Source organism: Phyllopteryx taeniolatus, chromosome 22, assembly GCF_024500385.1.
Source record: "Phyllopteryx taeniolatus isolate TA_2022b chromosome 22, UOR_Ptae_1.2, whole genome shotgun sequence".
NCBI classification, from domain to species: Eukaryota; Metazoa; Chordata; class Actinopteri; order Syngnathiformes; family Syngnathidae; genus Phyllopteryx; species Phyllopteryx taeniolatus.
In genome coordinates, this window is record NC_084523.1 from 1775091 (window position 1) to 1796804 (window position 21714).

General features: G+C 42.1%; 1 long non-coding RNA gene across 1 annotated transcript; it reads right to left on the minus strand.

The window, feature by feature from the left end:
- Positions 1-2990: 2990 nt before the first annotated feature.
- On the minus strand, positions 2991-4366 carry LOC133471821 (uncharacterized). Its single transcript, XR_009786374.1, has 3 exons — positions 4286-4366; positions 4095-4196; positions 2991-3424 (listed from the first exon to the last, which is right to left on the minus strand). It is a non-coding gene; the product is annotated as an uncharacterized LOC133471821 (long non-coding RNA).
- Between the last annotated feature and the right edge of the window lie 17348 nt (positions 4367-21714).

Genomic DNA, 21714 nt, shown 5'->3' on the forward strand with positions numbered 1-21714 from the left:
ATGTACGGATTAGAGACAGTGGCACTGAAGAGACAACAGGGAGCAGAGCTGGAGGTGGCGGAAATGAAGATGTTGAGGTTCGCTCTCGGAGTGACCAGGTTGGATAAAATTAGAAATGAGCTCATCAGAGGGACAGCCAAGGTTCGATGTTTTGGAGACATAGTTAGGGACAGCAGACTTCGACGGTTTGGACACGTCCAGAGGAGAAATAGTCAGTATGTTGGTAGAAGGATGATGAGGATGGAGCTGCCAGGCAAGAGAGCTAGAGGAAGACCAAAGAGAAGGTTGATGGATGTTGTGAGGGAAAACATGAGGGCAGTTGGTGTTCGAGAGGAGGATGCAGGAGATAGGCTTACATGGAAAAGGAAGACGCGCTGTGGCGACCCCTAAAGGGACAAGCCAATAGGAAAAGAAGAAGATATTGGAAAAGTTTCTTATTGTTGTGAGATGGCATCGGCAAATAACGTTTAACTGCGATTTATTGCTTATTTTACTTCGTTATTGACTTGACAGAATTGTATTTCGCCAGAGTGGTAAAACCATAATCCTTCATGCCGTATATTTCCACAATTTCTTTTCTGTTTTTTGTGTATTTCTTATCAGACTCCTACAGCAGCGCTTATCTTCATGAAATATTTCATTAACATTTTAATTGTGAGCAGCCACTCGAGGACTACTCACATTGGAAAGCAAACATTCTTTAAAAGGAAGCCTGTTGGGCTCGGGTTGTTATTCATTCTCAAGTCTGCACTATTGAACAAAAAGCCTTAAAATGACCAGGATTGCGTTCAAGGATTTCTCTGCCCATTGAGAAGGCTTGATAAGATGATTACAATGGAAGCGGTACAAAGCCATGTTTTCTCTTTTTGCACTCACACACACACACACTCACACATATACACACAGAGTCAACATTAAGTGTAGCTTCTTTTGTTGATTCTCCGGATTGCTGTAATTAAACAGCCCGATGGAGGACTGAGTGCTGCAGCGCTATAACGTCCGCCCTCTCTTTAGCGTGGTCGGCATTCCGAGTCAAAGGGCCTCATTAAGAACAAAACCGGTCCCCAAAGTGTTGAATCAAGAGTGTTCTCACCTCAAGCATGCGTTGACCTCTAAACCTCTATTATTGTAGCAACATGACACGCAGAATCCACGCATCCACTCTCTTCTGCTCTGTTTATGTTGTTGTTCCCCCCCCCCCCCTTTAACCTTCCCCTCCCAGTTTAATTCATTATCTCTCTTCCCTCTTTCGCTGACTCAGCCTGACGTCTTTCGCTGCAATGTTTATCACCAATGAAATATTCAGTACCTAAAGGCTTGTGTGTACAAGTACATACTGCACATTTCTACACATCCCTAAACAAGAGATGATGGATGTGTGCGCATCTTGTGTGCATACTGACAACCTAGTGCTACTTTCAGCTTAATTAGCATCATGCTATAGTTTATACCGAGAACTATATTCAATATGTAATGAGGCTTACACGGAACATACAAAATGTTTCGCATAATTCTCAACTCTGGAAGACTGTGTTTGTAAAATGGAGGGTGTTCAAGTGGTAATGTGGCCATTTAGTAGCCGAGTTTGATTAAAGCGACTCTCTGACTGCATTCAAGAGTGATGCCTCGTAAAATGAACACTGCTAACTGTGCAAACGAGCTGCTGGGAGACAACTCGAAGGAACTACATGTTCTTGTGATATGTGGAAAAACCGAACTTGAATCTGTATTTTCAATGATATCAAACATTTCAAAAAATGATTGCTGTCGAATAGCGCCCCTGATACAATGACAGCAAATTAGAGTACTTCTCTGAATGTCTCTTTAACTCTTAAATACGGCATACGTGATAGTGATTTAATTAGACACGCACTCAACGTTAACACATAGCTAACACATGCACATAGCTACAGATGGTGCAAGTGGAGAGACGTGCTAACCCAAAGCATTCTTGCAATCTTCAACACGTATTTAGTGACAGCCATTGTTTCTAGTTGACATTTGCTTTAAGAAGTCTGAGCATATTCCCTTGCACTGTTTATTTTGAGCATAGTGGTGGTTGGTGTGAAAGGATAGTGTGAAAAAGACACAAACTGCAAACTTCTCATGGCAAATGCGATTGTGAAATTGTATTTGCTTGGCGTGAGTGCAGTCAGACCTGTGCTTTTAATGTCGGGCAAAAATTGCCTTTAGAAAAGTTGTACAGCCACTTGAGGGTAAATCAGAAACAAAAATCAAACTCTGTTCCATGAATCCAACCGTTCAAACGTTGACGTATGTTCCTGGCACCACCGTGTAGTAAGTGATTCGTTTTTTTAGCACACCGGTTGACGTCTCTTCCACCTTGTTCGTACCCATAAAGACTGTCGCCTCATCATGCCAACTTTGGTAATGACATGGTGAAACATTTTTAATTCAATGCATTGGCACATTGAGAGCGTAAGCAAGTCTGGTCGTCTCGCTCTTAATTTGCGCCCAGTCAAACGCCACTGACTGCCTTAAAAATATTGTATATATTTTTAACAAAGTGACCGCATTCTAGAGTTGGAAAACACTCTAGAAACCATTTGTCAAGTGGTGGGTGGGTGGGTGGAGTGCTATGACAGTTTTTCTGGTCGGAAACCATGTGTCGATGGTCGAATTACGATGCGCCCCTCTGCACACCACTGGCTGTAGGCAACCACATTGTATCACATTGGACAGCCTCTTGATTGTTTCTTTCGTTGCAATTGGTTAAAGGCAATAGAAGTAAAAAGTGGCTGATGATTATGTTAATAGGTTTTACATTGGCTAACTAACGAAAAATGAATACACTTTATACATTCTTCTGAGTTCATTCATCCATCTTTTGCAGTATACCGCTTATCATCATTAGGGTCATGCATGTGCTGGAGCCTATCCCAGCTGACTTCAGCCAAGAAGCAGGACTGGTCATTGGCCAATTGCAGAGCATGTATCGAAAATAACAATTCCCACTCACATTCACACCTAAGGACAATTTAGTCTTCAATTAACCTAACATGCATGTATTTGGAATGAGGAAGGAAACTGGGAGAAGAGGAGAAAACCCATTCAAGCATGGGGAAACATGCAACATCTGCACAAGAAGGCAAGTGCCCTGACAGGGACCAGCAATTTATGAACTGTGAGATGGATGTGCTAACCAATTGACCTTCCGTCGGGCCACTCTGCCATAAAGCCCCGACTGGTGGAGGGCTGCAGTGATGGTTGACCTTCTCGAACTTTCTCCCATGTCCCGACTGCATCTCTGGAACTCAGTCACAGTGATCTTTGGGTTGTTCTTCACCTCTCTCACCTAGGCTCTTCTCCCCCGATTGCCCAGTTTGGCCGGACGGCCAGCTCGAGGAAGGGTTCTGGTCGTCCCAAATGTCTTCCATTTCAGGATTATGGAGTCCACTGTGCTCTTAGGGGGGAAAAAAATAATTTACATGAATTTCAAACTGATTAAAAGTAAATAAAAACAAACACTTTTGCTCAGCTATAAAGAGCCGGACAGCAAATATACTATTTTAGGAAATGATTTTTAGTGGGTTTAGAATAAGGGCATTATTTCACATTAAAGTTAAATGTAGTTGATCTTTTAAAATCTACAGATTTATGGATTATTATGTATGCTGTCATGTATCTTGAAATGATTACATTGTAAGGGGGAATGAACGTGATAAGCTTTGATTCCATCAGCTCTAGTGTGCCATTTTTTCATTATTATTACAACATACATTGTTTTTATGCTTGTGCTTGTTTGTGACAAATAAAAACCAGATCCAATAACATTTATAGGAATAATTTTTACTTGAGTACGATTGTTCTAAGGTAACAGTGCTCTTACTTGAGTGGAATTTTTGGCTCCCGCTTAGGTGAGACTAGCAATGTAAGACTTTTCTTTTGCATGTTTTTGGGTCCCACTTTTACTGTGTTCTGTTGTGCACGTCAGACATGGTTTCCGTCCAGGTGCTGTCCTGCAGTCCCATGTTCGGGTATTTACAAACTTTGACAGTGCAAGACAGATCACCGAGCTCCAAGCTGCCACACATCCTTCTTTCCACAGACAGCCTTCCATATGCATTACTCACCCCCATGCTGCCTTAAACTACATTTTCAGCTACCTCCCTTTCCTCCGTCTCTCTTTGCATGCTGCGGGTGAGCATCAACAGGAAGTGCGGAGCTGCGTTTGCCTAGTTGGATGTATTTTGAAAGCGCAGAGATTATTCTCTTTTACCTCACGCCACTTTGAATGACGGGGTCCCCTGTGTGTAGTGCTTACGTTTCCTGTGGTGTGCCGTCTTCCACCTCAAGTTGTTGTTGTTGTTTGTTTGCATATTTGCATGAGCCTCTCTGCGTGCGACATGGCACCTGAAAGCACCCACCTTCCTGTTTGGTTTGGGGTACACACACATACACACACACAAAAAAGCTTGAAAGATGTTGAATTTACTGTGATGTGGAGAGAAAACCACTTGGAAAAATAGATACCTGAAATATGAAATACATGTGCAGGAGGCTCACTGGGTGTCTAAAAATGCTCGAGTCCTAAATTTTTGAAAAAAAGACTGGAATATTGCCTTTATCTACCATGCAAAAAGGCAGAGAAGTAAATGAGCAATGTTCTCAGCCTCCAAAGTAATAACCATAGCCAAAGTAATGTGTTGAAGGGGCCTCAAGCAAAATTTTTAATCCCTGACTCTTGCAGGAAAGCGGCTTAAATCCAGGATACAGGAGATGACAGGTGACTCTAAGCACGCTTTAGGTGGAATGTCTCTAAATGCTGAGATACTGCACTAATGCTGGATGTTAACTTTAGCCTCATGCGTCGATAGGAAACAAGGTCTTTTGCTCGTGTGAATGCTGAGACACAAGCATTTAAATATGTTGTATGCGGTCAAAAAGGTGTTGGTGTTAAGTCTTCCCCCTGTGGGAATGCTGAGAGACCAGAACTCACACTAATGTGGTGTCAGTGTGTGAATGCTGAGAAACCGTTATTGCGATTTTCATTTTGGGGCGAAGACAGAAGAGCTTTCAAACATGTTTTAGTACATCAAAATGTACAACGAGAGACTGTTGTGCGTCAGAATCTGAATTCTGAGAGAGAGGCGAAGGTTCTGTCATGGTATAAATGCTGAGCAACAAGCATTCAGTGCTTTTTCTCAACAGTAGTAGTAGCACTGAGCATTGAAACACGCTTTTGTTCGTCAAAAATGTGTGAAATTTGCATTCTAATTGTGCTGCCCATTTTGTGATCCTGTGGAATGATAAGACATATTTGTGTGATCACAAATATTAATAAAGTCGTCATGTGCATTTAAAAAAAAAAAACACAATCAGTGGTTGAGGTGCCCGCGATTTGCCGTTTTAACAAAGTGAGGTGGCATGATCAGTTGGGATGCTGTTACGGAGGCGTGTGAGAGGGTCTTTGTTTTTTTTTGTGAATTTTTGATACACCACCTGTTTGGCATGTTTGAATTGAAATGTCATGCCAGCATCTATTTCACATGCAGCATAACATTTCTAGTACAGTGATATACAAGCGGCAATTAATTCCAATGTGATGATGTCACCTTGACATTTAGTAGCGAAAGATTCCTGCCGACTTGTTGTAACAAAGCTTCATATACCCAGTTTTAGCCTAATGTGTACAACCCCCGTCCGAGAGGTTTCAGGCTGGACTTGAACCGACCACTGCATGATCAATTGGTTGCTTTATCCTCAAGTGGCTTTGGATCTTGATTTTTGGGACAACTTCACAAAAGGCGCTAGCCACCGGGGACTGTCCTGTCCGCTTTAATCCACCAAGTTCTAAATCTCCAGTATGATGCTCGTCTCCAAGAACAATGTACCCCGGAGCTTGGGGAGAACCCGAGAGAAGGTTGGGAATAGAGAACTACTCGGGGCTGTTGAGAAAGTGAGATAAATCCTTTGTGAATACACAATGTTTTGTTGTTTTTAGCCCAGTAGTACACAACGTTTTGCAAAATGTACTACTTTCTTGTAAAAGCTGCATTGCACCTCATTATGTTAACACTTTGAAAGTTCATGTCTATGAGGGCTGTAATGTAACATTAGCGGCTCAGGAGCTCAGTTTAACGCTGAAGTGTTGCAATTTAAATTGATGGGAGCCAGTCTTACGCCATTAAAGATATTATAGACCGAGAACCCGTTTGGAACTTCTAACAAATGATGGTCACCTTGAAGATGCCATTAGACACGGAAAAGGACAGGAATTCCTTTTAAAGCCACCGAGCTGCCTGGATCGAGGATGAACTGCTCTGCTCCCCCTGGCTTCATCAAACAAGAAGCAAAGATAAAAATAGGTCCTCGTACTTCTGACAAGGAAGAATGTCCCGGGTCCAAACGTACGTCTGCCGACAGGCCCTCGCTCTGAGCGCCGTTGCTTGAGATAAGCTCTTATAACGTATGCACGCATTTGGCATTATCATTTGGCATTTACAGAGCTGACCATGTGTTTCCTTTAAGTCAATATTGTATCATACCATGGTGGATTTGAAATTTGTATCAATGTTTTCTTATACTCTGCAAGAATGACTCATTCGGTGCAGATGTCTTTTGTAAAACTGGACATAATAATAAGAAAAAAATGTATAATTCTGTATTTGGTCTATCTATATGAAAAGTGTTATCAGTTGTGGCACGTCCCTCGGGAATGTTCTGTTGTTTTGAACTCCTATGGCCAAGAGCGTTTATATCCTTAATTGCAGAGAGTGCCAAGTGTCTGTTATGGATGTGGTGTTTATTGAAAGGGAAGCCTCTATTTGTAAGCACAACAATACAGTATAGAGTGGCACTGATGTGTCACAAGGAAATGAAGGCTCTCTTGGATTACAGAAGAAGCTTTACTGAACAATTAGCAGGAAGAACACGCAGGCATCCCACACAGCTGATAAGTCACCAGGAAAAGGTCATTATTCATCATACAATGCACATTCATGGCTTCGTGAAATAGAAACGCCCACATACCAACGAGCCCGACATATCACTAAGAGGCCTTTATAATAACGGGGGCAGAAACAAAGGCAAGAAAAGAGCAACGTTTAGCTTGAATAACCATAACTATTTACAAAAGGGTGCCGCAAAGCATGCTGGGAAGTACCATGGCTTTCACCGTTTTTACAATATTCAGAAAGTTGAGGCCACTCTATTTCTTTCCAATAGCAGAAAAGAGATGTCTATTTGAGGTGTGGTGTTTTTTTTTGAAGTGGATGCTGCACGGACAAACCATTAATTACAGCAGACGTCACTATTTGATTACCTTAAGTGAATGGGCTGCTTATTTGAGTTCTTTATCCCGGACAGGTCCGTGCATCCGTCTGTGTAATGGCAAGTCGTCCCAAAACCTTTGTCCATAAATAAGAGCCAAAACCAGTCCAGTTTCCAGCGAGTGTAAATAAGATGCACTGTGTCCACTGGAGTGTAGCCTGCATATCATCAGGTTATTTGGTAATGAACTCGGTCAACTGTGGCCCATCCTTGGAGTGCCTCATTACTCCCAGCAGATCACAACTTTATTATGGGCCATCATGTCAGGGTGAAAGTATGATACATGGCTCTAAAATAGTGGAGCGTAAAGCAGCATTAATTTGGTCCATTTTGTGTCCAATATAACCCTCAGCGAAGGGAGCTTGGAGAGAGGGGAGGTGGGGAGGTGGGGTGAGGGCGCTTGTTGGAATGAGCTGTGTACGGGTCGGCTGCCTGCTCGTAGAAAAAAAAAAAAAAAAAAAAAAAAGAGATGCTGAGGATGCTTGGATAAATTATTCAATTTTAATACTCCATTTTTTGAAGTGTAACAAACCTTCCATTTGGCGACAGGTGTTGAGAGCGATGCCGCTTGCAAACACGAATGGCCCAGCGTAAGGTACTCGCAGAGCCATTTTCTGGATGCGCAATAGCTCTGAATAATGAAAATGGCTTCACTCAACAGATCCTTTCAGTCCTTAAACAGCGGCAATGTGCAGAGGAAATAGAATACCTAATGCTGATTTGAATTTGCCCGAGAATAACTGTAACTACTGTTTGTGAAACACTTATGTCTTGATTAAATTAGAATAGTGAAGATGTGACACGGTCCTTTTGTTGATATTCTAAAGACTGCACGACACACTACGGAAGTGCATTGTGGATAATCTTGACTTAAACATGCCCCTTTTCGGCCCTTAAAAAGCGCCAGCCCCTTTCCCCCATAATGGCTCCATCGTGTTGCCAGCTCCTGTGGGAACACCGTTAGCCTCGCTCCGCTTTAGTAAACTCCATCCTTACCTCCCACTCCGTGGACGATATGATACACAGCTTCTGATTCTCCCTAGAGGAAGGGAGGGTGCCGCTAGCAGACATATTCATTCAAGGTCCTGTGCCATCAAAATCCACATTTTCTACTGTTTTACACACGACTGAGGTCAAAATGAGTCTGTGACTTGCTTTAGGTTTTACATCTATGCGGTTTGTAGATTGAATGCCTCTGAATACCAAACCGCTTGGCAAAACGGGTGGATTTGAGCATTTTTTTGTAGTTTTAGTCTATGGTTTTCTTATCTTTCAAAATGCATTACGAACTCAGTGACGAACAAAACTCTAAGGGTTTCACAGTTTAGCGTCGCACATCCATTTTACAAACTGGCTTCAGATTTCGTAGCAAACGGACAGGTTCTTTCTTGAGGAACCACTGGAAATGACCCTAAAAAGTTTCAAAGTTTTTGTCGCGTGTACAAGTGCCCCGACTTCCTTCTGTAGTGCAACTTGCAGGTCTGGGGGTGGGGGGAGTGGGCAAACCTGACTTCTTCCACGCATGGAATTAGATGACAAAAAAACATACTTTGGGTGTTTCCCATTCATCATTAGAATAATATGGAAAATATTAGCCAATGAGCCCTGGAAAGCTGTTTCCAGTGAAGGCGTTGACCGGCAACCTTTAAACTGCACGACCGCCAATGCTCATTCCGTTCCTGCTCGTCGGGTACTTAAACACGAGCCCAGGTCGGCCCTCCACTCTCCTAACCCCTCCGACTTCCATCATCTCAACTCACCTTCTGCCCGTTTCTTTCCCCAGCCTGGACCTGCGGTCTCCTATCCGAGGTCGATCTTTGCGGTGATTAATGGAAGAGGGAGGTTGGAGAGACCCCTGCATCCCAGAGCCCCATCGCAAATCTCCCACCCCGTTGGGGGCTGAGGTCTAATAGGAGAGCCGCCGCTATTTTCATCCCCTTTTTTATTGCTGTTTATGTATGTGCGGCGCTGTATATCTCCGGCCGACCGGGTGTCACAACACTTTGGGTGCGGTGAAATATGGGAAACGCCTTGCCTCTTTGGTGATGAAAGCAGCGTGACAAATGTAGCTGTATTGACGCCTTCCTCCCTTTGCCTAATTTTCCTCCGAGCGTGTTCATTTCCATTTTTGCTTTTTATGACCGATACCTTTTAAACATTGCTCGGGGAAAATGTGTTTTTACAATATGCTTTCATTATGTTAATCTTCCGTCGAATAGATTCTGTAGAGAGTCTTTAAGTCATAATACCTTCCAGAGGGCTTTGTAAATGACAGACCTCAGTGGGCATTTTTCATGTGGTTGCCAGGGAAACGGGTTCAATCAAATGCGGCGATCTGTGTGTGTAAGTATAAGACTGTGTGCTGCTTGTCGACTGTAACCGTGTGAATATTAGAGGGTCTCTTAATGGCTTGCAAACCTCTTGAAAAGGTGCGAGCTGCACAGTTTGTGCAAACAGCAAAGCAATTGAACAAGAACATGGACGAGTGTGAGGATTACCAGGATAAGGATCACGCTGATAGATAAAGGCTTCCTCAAAGCTGCTAAGAACACACCAAACCGCCACGTTTTCTCCCCCATCAGGTGGAAATATGTATTTATAATCAGGTGGTTCCATTATGATGCTTGAAATTGTCACTTTGAAATGGCAATCATTTGTCAGCACTGTGAGACTTGTCACCCTTTTTTTGTCAGTCCATGATTCCTCTTTCAAGGAGCCCGTGGGCTATATTAAGCTTTAATTGGCGAGCCAGTACTTTGCTGTTGCTGGGCCATTGATTTTTATTTGCATTGTTATTTGTTGATGGATACAAAGCCAGTGGCATTCTATTGATCACGCTTGCCGAAGCAGCAGTGATAACAAACTGGGCAGTGGGAAGTGTGTGTAATTAGTCTTTGAATTAGAAATAATAAAGATCAATATTGCAGTACTCCAAGCGAAGCGTGATTTTGGGTTTTTTTTGTTTTATTCAACAAAGAACTGAAATAATGCATGTGGAATTGAGGGTTGCAGATCCAGCGTATTTATGCTTTTTTTTTCATATTTTGTTTGCTTTCAATTATTTTTACTTTTATATTTGTCGCTATTGAATTTAGGTAATGGTGTCCACACTGCGTTTTGAACTAATTCAATAGGAAAGCCCAAAATACCATGACTAGTTTTTTTTATGACTTGATCAATAAAGTCACTCCCAAAAAAAAAATCAAATTGTTTTTTGCTGCCTTGGTTTTATATGGGTAAATGTCTTCCATGCTGAAACAGCCACGCTCGTGTGTCCTGTTTTCAAAAACTTAATGATTTAAAAATTTTAAGCAGTCATAGTAAAGGCAATCCTTACTGACAGAGCAAATGGTGGTGGCCCACTGAAATACACTTCTTGTATAGCAGTGAAGACAAAACTGCTGAACAGTAAACACATAAACAGCTTCATAAAAATCATGTGAGTTGCACAATTTACGCGTTGCCCTTCAAACTCTGCGGATACAAGTGCATAAATGTTCTACGATGATGATGAACTACTCATTAAACCCATTACTGTTTATACAATCGTAATAATGGTAAAGAGATGCAATAGTTCCGACACTTTCACAAATCATATTCGTATCTCAAAAAATATCACCATTTATTTTGCTGTTTGCTATTGTGTGAATGCAAAATAGCTGCCTCGTCTTGATGTATTGCAGCATAATAAGACTCTCTCCAGTGACATTAATGGTAAAGGCCAATTTTAAAATAACGGGGGGAACAAAACTCTGAAGACACTAAGATGCGTTTGTGTTACTTTTCATGGAAAAGGCATATTGAGCAATACGAGGAAAATCCTATATGTCCAAAAGTTTCATTAGCATCTTCAGAAAACGTTGCAAATCATGAAACTTTCATTTCGGACACCGAACCGTAAAGACATTCTGACATTAAAAGTTTGACAAATATTACTTTGGAATATGTATATATATATATATATATATATACATTTTAGAAACAATTCTGATGTTTTTGATGGATAACAACTGCCAAAAGGTCAAATACTCATTTTAGTAAAATTAATTGATTGTCAAAATGAAATTCAGTGGGCCATGTCTTTACTGTTATTGATTATATGAAAATGATCTATATATTCCAGGCTGTGTGGAGAAGAGCACCTTCCCCTGCCTATTTGTATATCCCCTGTATATATGCAAATAATGACTTTTATATTTACATGTAGTCTGCTCGTTAGTAGCTCTAATGCCTCCAAAGCATTGTGTTTGCTCTCCATTTACCTTATGCTAATTTTCCAGTCTTGAAGGTCAGATGTGACATCCCGCGGTTTAGCTGCAGAAGGTCGAGCCACGCTAATGTTGTGCGGCGTGTGTTTACTTCTGGTGTGCGCCGCCTCGATTCAGATCAATCCACGGGCGAAGATTAGTTTTGTTTAACAAGGTTTTGTAGGCTGACTTTGACACATCTTGCCAGCTCCCTTTCAGAATTCATTGCATTGAGGGGCTGCCAGAGTGATCCCACTCAATCCCCACTCTCCATGCTTGCACCGATGACAATGAAACTAAATGGATTAGTACAGGTGATTATTGGCATTGTTGCCAGTCTACGGTGTCCGGGCGCATGCGTGGTGGTGCTCGAAATGTTCAAAATACATGTGAGCGGCCCATCTCAAGGCACCATTGGCCTGACAACATGGTGAACGCAGGAAGAAAGGGATATACAGTGATGCGGCGAAAAGAACCAATAAGTGGTGGCACGCAGAGGAAAATTGCCCACAGCGAATATGGACCAGGGACGCATTGGATAATGGTAAATGGTAACGGCTTCAAGTGGAGATGAGGAATCTATCGTCAGCACAATGCCGAGAGTCTTGGCCACAGATGAGTCGGCCAGGAGGATGGTCGCTTGGACGGGATAGAAGAGGGACGACAGTGGGGAGGGGTTGGAAAGAGGGAGGACAGATGGACGGAGGTGTAAGGGAGGGAGTCAGACAACGGCAGGTCGACAGGGGAAGAATTGTGTTTCAGGAGCGTGATGCCAAAAATATGCTTCCATCTTGCTGCCAAGGCACAGGGAGGGAAATATGAATGGTTGATGTTTGGCTGACTATAAATGGTAAGGTGATGATTCAGAATTGTGTGCAAATCAAAGTGGAGGCTGTCAATTTTTGAGTGACAACGGCATACTTATAAACATGACAGAATTTCTAACCACAAATGCACTGTGAATGATTTTTGATAATGAAAGTCTATCGTGCTGTAGTAGTATATGATATAGGATTAATTTGTCATTATAGGGGCAATAACAGGATGCATGTTGTGGAAATAAGCTAATGTTTGTCTGTGGAAGGAGAGCGTTTATTTCAGGAATTTAATGAAGTGATGACACATTCTCTGGTCCAGTTAATTCCAAAGGTTTTCCATTGAGTGGAGGTCAGGGTTCTCACATGATCCTACACCACACTCATCCAGCCAGGCAAACATGATCTGGCAGAACTCGTGGTCGGAGGCAAAAGGCTGGTCAAACAGGAACAGGAAAACATGATATGGCAGAACTCTTGGTCGGAGGTAGGAGGCTGGGCGAACAGGAGTAGGCAAAGGTGCTAATGGCAAAACTCGTGGTTGGAGGCAAAGTGCTGGGCAAACAGTCACAGGAACGGGCAGAACTCGTGGTTCGAGGCGGAAGGCGGCGGGTATTCAGACGGTAGTGTTGTGGTGTCTCGTGTGGAAGAGTGTCAAACAATCTCACAAAAATCGAATCATCAACAAAGCCTTCAATAGGAGGCCATGACTGTCCGTGGCTGTGACATTTAGTGGTGTGTATTTTATTCGTATTGTTTACCTCATTCAATGTTCGTTATTTCTCTGAGGACAAGCCACGCGGGGTGCTGAAGTGCACTGCTGTGTGTTTTCCAAGACACAGTTTCTTACCTGCTTAATTAGCAAGTATCACGCCAACTTGAGAAGTTTACAGACAAGTGAAAGTCGAGTCTGCTGGGAGTAGCAGGTGCAGCAAGATCAGACAACAAATAGGCAGCCTTGTCCTCCTTTTAAATGCGCAACTCTCCTGGGTGGGTGGGCTGCTCTGCGAGTACGTCGCTTTCCAATGTGTTCAACCCCAGCGATGCTGATATGCAGCCATCTATTCATATTAGAGGCCTGGCAGATAGCGCAAGACAAATAAGATCGATTGGAGATTGAAGAATTTCCACCCGCCGTTCTGCCACCGCAAAGGAGATTATTCATAGTTGCGTCTAGAGAGTGTAGCACAATACTGTTTCAATTTGACAGTAACTTGCTAGTGTGTCATGATATCACCCGCGTGAAAGCGTTTTTAGCTTCAGCAATCTGACATGTTTGTGAAGGAAGCAGATTATGTGACATTGTGTCTTGGATCTCACCGTTTCTCCCAAGTAAATGTATATTTACAGACACACTCTTACACACAAGATGAACTCTTTGAAATGGATTACCGGTAAATCAACAAAATGTTGATTATTTTAGATGAAGTTGGCAGCGATGGAGAACTGCACTCTACCATACCTGAAGACATTATTTACTTAAAGATGATTTTTAGGATTTTACGTCCTACATCTGCCTCACAGTTCTGAGGACCCGGGTTCAAATCTGGCCTCGCCTGTGTGGAGTTTGCATGTTCTCCCCGTGCCTGCGTGGGTTTCTTCCGGACACTCCGGTTTCCTCCCACAATTTCCTGTAGGTGTGAATGTGAGTGTGAATGGTTGTTTGTCTATATGTGGCCTGGGATTGGCTGGTGACCAGTTCAGGGTGTACCCCGCCTCTCGCCCAGAGTCAGCTGAATGATGCAATAAATTGTTTGAATGGTTTATTGGTTCATGGAGGACAGGAACTCCTTAAATGAAGCTCTGAACTGGACAAATTGCACTAAACAAGATATAGCGGAAAGCTGAATGTATGGAAAAGGTCTTTCCAACGCTTTTATTTGCCTAAAGTATTCTAATATCAAGTTGTAAAAGAACTGAGAAAGGATTAGAAAGTCTGTCTGGCTAAGCTGTGAGAAAGTCACTCTCAGACCCAGGGTGTGGAGTGAGGTTTGTGAAATGTGCAACTTAGCATGAAGACAATTTCATACTTTCAGTTGCATTTTGGAGCCTCCATCCTGAGGTGGCATTGCTGAAGGCATCGCATTCTGTTTGGTCATGTGTTCACAGGAACAAATTGTCAGCGGCAATGAAACTTGGGCCAAGTTGTCTGTCGGATTGATTGTCCGACTCATTTTTGCCTCCCTTTCTATCGCATCTTGCATCCATCGTGCGTGTTGTTTCAATTCCCCATTCTGCAGTCACACAACGTTATCAAGTTCCTTTAAAATGATGTGAACACTTAGATGAAGCCTATTGGGGTTTGTCTGAGTTCAAAACCCTCGGTGGCGGGCGGCTTCTTATTTGGGGCAGCGAACCCAGATTCCGCTTCCTCCTGCCTTGTAGTTCCACTTCATGGACATCTTTCCCCTGAAAACCTCTTCACACGCCTTTCCAGAGAGGCGATAAAAAATAAAAAATAAAAACTCTGTTTACTGGGGAACAGTTCTATCCACAAGCAGTATATACATCAAAACGTATCAAAAACAGCATGTTTATTGCTCTCGATTTGCTTTAACCACAGTGACTTAGCTGTATGGGGTGCCCCGGAGCAAAGATACTGATTGCCGACTGGCGATTGAATTTGTTTTCTTGCAAATGATAAAAAGGAAAATGGTCATTACTACAACTGTCCATCCACAAGGAGCATAAAATCACATCATTTGAGGATCTGAAGAGAAGCTTGACACACAGTCATTGTTTGGTGCTCTGGCCACAGGGCCTTCACACCCTGCTGAGCTCAGTGAATGGACAATTGAACATGGTGCTCGCTTGTCCTCACACATCACGCTCAAATATGCGCAAGGCAACTGAGATCACTCACCGAGGCGGGGAGAAGACAGCGATAAAAGGCGAAGGGCAGAAGACATGTTTGAATGTTGAGAGACGAACATTTATACTTTTATGTAAAAAGGAAGAAAACTAATGTATGGGCCTCATAATTGATTGAGGACATTTTGCCCCAATGCTCATTCCTAATACTACTCACATGGTATGAAACGCTGTGATATAATCTGTCGTATGAAAGTGACATTTGCAGCAATGAAACGTCTCGTCGGACAGGCTAGGATGCGTAGATAGTATCAGACCGTCCTGCTTGCATCTTGCTGCAATTCCCAACTGCAGAGTATCTGTGCTGTCAAAAGGATAACAACTCCGGGAAGGTCACGCTTTATAATGTTACCTGTCAGGCAGCCAATACGCCATTGCCCCGGAAGAAATTTAATTAACTTGAAACGACAGCGGTGAGAAAGGCGACATTAAAGGGATTGAACGATAACCAGCTTTTAATCCTGTCCTGGCAAAAGAATAGACAAAAAAAATCCTTCTATCGAGCCGGCGTGACTTTGACGGAGGTGGAATTCTTTTAACGTGATGCGGTGTAATTAGTAATGTGCGTGTATTTACAAGATAAATAAACCACTCTTGCTCGCCTTGATGTATAAAAGGAGTCTTGGTGAAAAAGAGGACCGACAGGCAGAGGCTCAACTGGCTGAGTTGACGTTTACTCCGTCTTCGAAGCCAGTAGCAAAAGCTTTTAGAGCTAAGACCAGCATACATCGGAAAACGGCTAGAGTCATGGTTTTTTTGTTTTTTTTTTTTGTAAAGAGAAGTGAATGGATGGAGATGGAGGTAATAGTCCTAGTGAGTTGTGAATATTTAAGAATATTTTTACAGTAAACCCATATGCACTACATTCTTTATTCCATTGGGTTCCTTTGAGAGTTGTTCTTGACAAAATCAGTCAATCGCTGGTAAGACATTCAAGTCTTAGCATTAGCTTCTTTTCAATGTAATTTCTCTATATTGTATAACGTGCATATCAGATCAAGGATCCCATATAAAACTCAGGACACCAACGAACAACAATCGATCATCAGGTGACAAATTCAAATGAGGTTGCAAAAAACGACTAAGACAAAAGATCAATGATATGTGAAAAACTTGCTAAGTAAACAAAAGAACAAAAAGTGGTGCACTCAGCCACGGCAGGAAAGAGACTCCCAAAAAATCTAGGAAAAAAATTTAAAAAATCAGACCAATACAAGGTACGAAACAGAAATGCCAGATGTACTTACTGTTAAATGAAAAACAGTAAGCAACCTCGAGAATAAACGAGGAATACTACAGATATAAACAGACACGAGACAAATGGAGGTAAACAATTGGAGTAGTCCGATGTAGAACAATTTATTTTTTGCGACGCCTGAAAATGGCACGATTCGCCTTAAATTGAGGGGGGGGGGGGGCCCCTCATGCATTCAAACCCTACCAAATGTACATTTTCCCTCGGACGAACACGCCTGTAAAATTTGGTGAGTTTGTATGGAAAAAGCCTCTAACCTAAGAATAATAATGACCAAGACACAAAGCAATTCCAGGAGGGCCTAATAATGAATTACATCTTGAAAATAGTCTTAATGTTAACCATATGCGTCACTAGCCTTAGGTTTTCGCAAGTATTCTCCAAACCACGTCACGTACCAGCAATCTTTCTTTGCATCTAAGCCTCTCTGTGTCTGCCTAAACACAACAATCGGTTGTGAAATCCAAAAACCTGTCTGCTCAAAATAGTTCTGACCAAACAAACTGCAAGATACTACCCCCTACTGATAAGATATTGCCAGGTATATTAACTCTTTACGATGTAATGTTAGTGACTCCGTTTCATCATGTATAAAATACCAATATTTTATGGGTTTTGATCCTTATAAGTCAATGAGCGTCCCAATAAGTAGTCACACTTGTTAAAATCTATAGTTCTTGATGACTAATCAATCCTCGTTGTAAGGTGCACTGCCATTCTCAGGTGTTTTTCCATTGTTGTATTTCAATAGGCATTGTGGTATATGCAAAGAATGCATGACATCTCACACGCGCACACAGTTTTCTGGCAGCGGCTGGCAGTGTGCAAATGAGTTTCATATTACAGTAGGTCACTGAATTCATTTCTGAAAAGGCAATTGGTATAATCTCTCAAGGGACTTGTTGTGAGTAGTGGGCCACATTTACTGTGTTAGCCTTCCACCCCAGCGTTGATTAAGAAATACATCTAACCGCTATCAAACCATCAAGTCCACACCATTTGTTCTGGTTGGACACCGTGGATTGAACTGCTTTTGTCTGTAGTTAATTTTGTGAGCAAGAGCCCCCTCAGAGGACTGACCAAACGCTGTGAATTGTATATCAGCTGCATATTCAAAGTCAATACAGCAATGTAAGGTTTGCGGCTTATTTTTTTTTTTTGAAACGAGGCAATTCTGCCAGTGGTGCTCTTATGTTGAGAAGAAAACATTCAAGATGGAAAATATGAGCACTGCATCAGCAGCCCAAACATTGGGTACTAAATGGACCGTCACCCGCTCTCGCAACGACCTTGCAAAGACTCTCACCTCCCTCTCTGTAACCCAGAGCTGTGTAGCTTGCTCAGCGCTGTCTCGCCCACACCTTGTCCCCATTGTTGCTGATGTTATCGTTCAGCCTATCACAGGACTAATGACCCCGGCAATCGTTGTTGACCTGTCGCGGGAGGTGCAGCTGCCAAAGAGAAGGGAGGAGAGTCCATTAAAAGATTAATGCAAGGAAGTGGACACTGTCCTCGCAGACCTGTGGCGCTCTAAAGCAGTAACGGGGGCGGATTTGATTTATTGTCATCGCCCCTCCTCACGTGCTTTAAAAGGCAAAGAAGGATGAGTTGGCTCTGCAGGCTGTGTGGAAACAAACAAAATACAAGACCTGTAACAGGTCCAATTGTCCAAAAATCAATGTTGTTAGAGTTTCAAATGTGCTGTTTTTGAACACAGTCTGAAAGACCCATTTGGGATGTTTGTCTCATATATTCAAAAGGGAAATGCACCTTGATTGTGAAGCAGATAATTATTTTTTCAGTCAATGAAGGTCCTTTCTGCTGATATATGTATATTACGGCTGTCAATCGATTTTTAAATCAGATCACATAATCACACTTGGATATTGATGAATTGCAGTTAATCACAGGCAGCCAATATATCACAGATAGTAGTGCCAATTGCCGCTTTGAGATGGTATTTTAAACTTGTTGTGCTTCGATGAAAAGAGAGTTTAGTGTTGCACTTCATGCAAATTACCTTTGTTTTGTTTTTTTCTTTTTCTTTTTCCCCAAAGGTGCCATCAGGGTGACTTTTGCAGCAAAGTCTACTGCCGAGCACACCAGTCGGAGTCTCTTCACTTATCTTTGCACGGGTGCAAGCATTGACCTGGTTACTGACCTGATAGAAACCTGCACCGCATTCAAGATATCCATCCGTGGTGAAGGTAAAAGAGCGTGTGCGGTCAAAATAATTTTTGTGATTAAGCTAATTTAATACTTATTAATGCATAATTTTTGGGTGATTAATAATGAGTCACGCTTTAACTTTGACAGCCCTAGTATATATATATATATATATATATATATATATCTTATTTACTGTGAAAATAGGCAAAAAAATTCCAATGTATCAAATAAATTCGCCTCAAAAGGGTTTGTGTAAAAATCTGATCTAATTACACCTTGACCTGAACCTTTAAATTTGAAATATGACCTGGCGAAATCCCAAACAGCTTTTGTTTTGTTTTCTGAAGAATTTTAGGAGCGATGAATGTGTGAGTGGTTTTGCTAGCGTCGCATGGCAAATTCTGTCAAGACTCATGGCCCCATTTGTTCAATGGCTTATAATGGCCCTTCCTACCATTTACTGTGCGTGCACCATTAGCCTGTGATGACTTTGCACTTGATGACTGAGATTAACAAGGTAGTTAGGTGTTAGGGAAAGTGCAAAGTACACCTGAGCGAAAACAATTATAGTGCCACGAAATCAGCAAGCTCACACATCTAAGGCCATTAATTTGCTCAGATATATAGCTATTCAAAATATGGACTAGTTTGCACGATAATCCATACTAGCTTGTGTTAAGAAACCTGATTGGGACGTCCTATTCTGTTTGAAAACTCAAATATTGTTCATAGTTGGCCTGATGCTGCTTTGGGCATACAAAAACTCAATTACTTAAATGACCAGCACAAATGTCACTTTTTATATTCTTGCATTTAGACAATGCCCAGCCTTCTTGTAAGGATATGTTCTTGCGGTTGCAGGTAATGGATAGAAATGGAAAAATGGGCAGCGATGGAAAAAAGACAAACGGATGGCTGGCAAGGAGTGTGGCATTCTGGAGTGTCGTCCAAAGCACTAAAAGCTTTAAGCTTTAACATGATTGTTCGGAAAGATACCTCAAGCTCGCTGGCTCTTGTTGCTTGCAGCGTAATGATTGGTTGGCGAGCTATTTTATATGCAGCACGAGTAATTAAATTGGTGGGTACGGTTCCACAATCGATAGGAGCCCGGTGGCATAAAGTAATATTACAGTGCGCATATACAGTATGTGTGGACATAAATCTGTTAAACATTGTGAGGCCCTGCCTTCCTTTTAGGGACAGAAAGCAACTGGAGTTATGTAAATAATCACATTTCAAGGTGAAGGCTTATCGCTGGGTTAAGGTGAGGTAAAGGTTTAGGGATATATTAAGTCTCCAGGAATTGAGTGTAAGTCAAAGTAATGACCTCTGAAATGATAGAAATATGCCAATGTGTGTGAATGTGTGCACCCAAGCGGAAGTAGGGTAGCCGGAGGGAGGGTGAGTAGGATGGGGGGGGGGGGGGGGGGGGGCGCACAAATTGCAAGCAAAATTTTTATTATGACAGATGAGATGCTTTATAGGAATCTTTTGACTGGAGATGCCGTTACAGGACCCCGGCTGCTTGAAATGTGGGTCACCTATCGACTTAACCTCACGTCGGGCGTCGGCAGGGCCTCATTGGCGTGTAATTATGCCTGGAATAAATAGGGCATTTGGCTTGTGGCACTCCACCACACAGTGGCGGCTGTAATGGACAGCGTGGAATCCATTTGTTCCTCTCTCTTCTCTCCTGATCCCTCTTCTCAACCTCCATTAACTCTCTACATTTTTCATTTCTTTCACTGAGCCCTCGCGACCCTTTGGTCCTCTTGCCATCTTTGTTTCTGTCCTTTTTTGTTGGGGTGGGGGCGGGGGGCTCCACTTGATCTTATGCTGTGCTGTCCTTGAGCCAAAAAGAAGCGGCAGTTAAAATGCAAACTTCCTTTAACCGTCTGAAGAGAGTGCATGGATATTCTCAATGCACTATGCACCCTTTCCCCATCAGTTTGTGTGGCTCACTAAAGCTTATTCCTACTGGATTTTAGCTTTACCACATTATTAGCCAGAAGGAGCTGTGAGTCACAACAATGCAAAGGTACGAGTGCGTTTGGTCAATACCTGGGTGCATGTCTTGCTGTGAGGTGACCAGCTCAGTAATTGGTCCTTGAGGCTTTTACCTGGCGGTATCGACTGATCAAGTCAAGTGACGTCTTTTCTTTCACTCTCGTTGGCTATTAAGGGCTCTTTATTTTATAAAGTAATTTAACTGTCGTGAAAATTGGGAGACATTTTTTTGGACTTTGTGATTTGACGCCAGCTTAACTGCAGTTAGCAGAACATCTGCAGCTACTTTCATGCTCAAAGAGAACACTTTATTAACAAATTCCACACAAGTTGGCTTTTGTTAACAAAAAAAAAAAAACAAGAAAAAAAACAGCGGCTCCTTTTCCTCGATTCCGATGTCATTGTGTTTAATCTTTACTAATTAATGTGAAGAGTTCCTTCGCAAAATAATCAAATTGTCGAGGAGAGCATTGTCTGTGAAGTTTTATGTGAATCCTGCACTTGTGTTTGAACAGCGTATTCCAGCACGCTTCAATAATTTAGCACTTTTATGAGTCACTCGGGGGATATTTCCCATTCAAAGCATATGGATGATCTTTTTAAAAGGCTCATGAAAAATCTCTTTAGCAAAAGTTCTGTGGGGAAGGCTCGCTTTCATTTTTGGAGCTATAGATGCGTCTAATGTTCATTACAATTCAATAAATCAACCAGCAGTGATGTGATGCACAGCAGGAGAACTGCTTTCAAGCTGTTTTCTGAACTAGATATCAGTTTACACCCAACAAAAACATTTGTTTCCTTATGCTTGTCCTCTAAAATCCATTGCCCAATTGTTTAGGGGTTCTTTTTTTCTTCATGTGCAATTATTCTTTTTGTTTCAGTTTACTACTGTACTTTACTGTATTTACTACTATAAATATTGCTTTAATCAAAGTGGTGCACAAGAAAGAGAGGGATAATGAAGCTGTTTGTTGGGGATGCTTGGAGTCTATTTTTCCACGATGGCTCTCAAGTAACGCGTATGTTTGTTCAAGCTAAAAACTTGCATGAAATGTGT